This window comes from Larimichthys crocea, chromosome XIII (assembly GCF_000972845.2).
Source record: "Larimichthys crocea isolate SSNF chromosome XIII, L_crocea_2.0, whole genome shotgun sequence".
In the NCBI taxonomy this organism is placed as follows: domain Eukaryota; kingdom Metazoa; phylum Chordata; class Actinopteri; family Sciaenidae; genus Larimichthys; species Larimichthys crocea.
This window is the reverse complement of record NC_040023.1, coordinates 11,696,253-11,697,667: the sequence shown is the minus strand read 5'-3', so window position 1 is coordinate 11,697,667 and position 1,415 is coordinate 11,696,253. Positions and strand designations below refer to the sequence as shown.

Below are 1,415 nucleotides of genomic sequence, written 5' to 3'. Positions count from 1 at the left end.
GTCATGCTGCTGCGCGTGCTCATGGCTGGATAATTGACAGCTGTCAATCAAAGCTCCCAAACACACACGCGCGCTCCAAAAAGACACACACACACACACACACACACACACACACACTTCATCTCGTACGCCCCGGCGCGTGCTGCTGCTTCGTGCACAAACAGACACTTCGCAGACACACGTGCACGCGCTCTCTCGCAGACACACACACACACACACACACACACACACACACACACACACCGGGAGGAGCACGCGGGCTTCCTGCAGCACTCACCTCCGTGAGTCCACCTCTGCTCCGCGCGGACCGCACGAGCATCACATTAATCCACAACGGCTCCGGTATTCCCACAGAAGAAAAACGGCACCGAACCGGCGGGAAAATCCTCGTCCAGCACCGAACCGGGACAGCTATAAATCCACCGACACACAGGGAGAGAGCGCGCGGCGCTGCGTGCGGTCCAGTCCGGGTCCAAACGACACAATGAGGCGGCTCTCAGAGCCAGCGGCTCCGGCTCCACGACACGCCCTCCTCATTATCATAATAGACTGCTCTGAGCCAATCAGAGGGCGGGACTGCAGCGCGGGCCCCGCCCCTCTTCAAATTAAAGTAACTGTATCTAAAAAACAAAAAACAGTTAATACAGCACTGTGACGTCACTGTGACGTAATGACCACGTTATTACTCAACGACAAAACCAAAAACATGATGTCACTTCCTGTTTTCATGAAGAATCAAAATGAAATTATTCAAAAATAAATTTAATGAAATGTGAAATAGTCTCTGAGACGTCCCCGCAGACTGTCTGAAACCTGGACGTAGTCTCTGAGACGTCCCCGCAGACTGTCTAAAACCTGGACGTAGTCTCTGAGACGTCCCCGCAGACTGTCTAAAACCTGGACGTAGTCTCTGAGACGTCCCCGCAGACTGTCTAAAACCTGGACGTAGTCTCTGAGACGTCCCCGCAGACTGTCTAAAACCTGGACGTAGTCTCTGAGACGTCCCCGCAGACTGTCTAAAACCTGGACGTAGTCTCTGAGACGTCCCCGCAGACTGTCTAAAACCTGGACGTAGTCTCTGAGACGTCCCCGCAGACTGTCTAAAACCTGGACGTAGTCTCTGAGACGTCCCCGCAGACTGTCTAAAACCTGGACGTAGTCTCTGAGACGTCCCCGCAGACTGTCTAAAACCTGGACGTAGTCTCTGAGACGTCCCCGCAGACTGTCTAAAACCTGGACGTAGTCTCTGAGACGTCCCCGCAGACTGTCTAAAACCTGGACGTAGTCTCTGAGACGTCCCCGCAGACTGTCTAAAACCTGGACGTAGTCTCTGAGACGTCCCCGCAGACTGTCTAAAACCTGGACGTAGTCTCTGAGACGTCCCCGCAGACTGTCTAAAACCTGGACGTAGTCTC

At 53.7% G+C, this 1,415-nt stretch overlaps 1 protein-coding gene across 1 annotated transcript in view; it reads right to left on the bottom strand.

Moving 5' to 3' along the window:
• Positions 1-571, bottom strand: part of LOC104934474 (semaphorin-6D) — a 79,160-nt gene extending 78,589 nt beyond the window's left edge. Inside the window, exon 1 of the mRNA XM_027286589.1 lies at positions 278-571. The gene's annotated coding sequence lies outside the window, so the exon portion shown is untranslated. The remainder of the gene's footprint in view (positions 1-277) is intronic.
• Between the last annotated feature and the right edge of the window lie 844 nt (positions 572-1,415).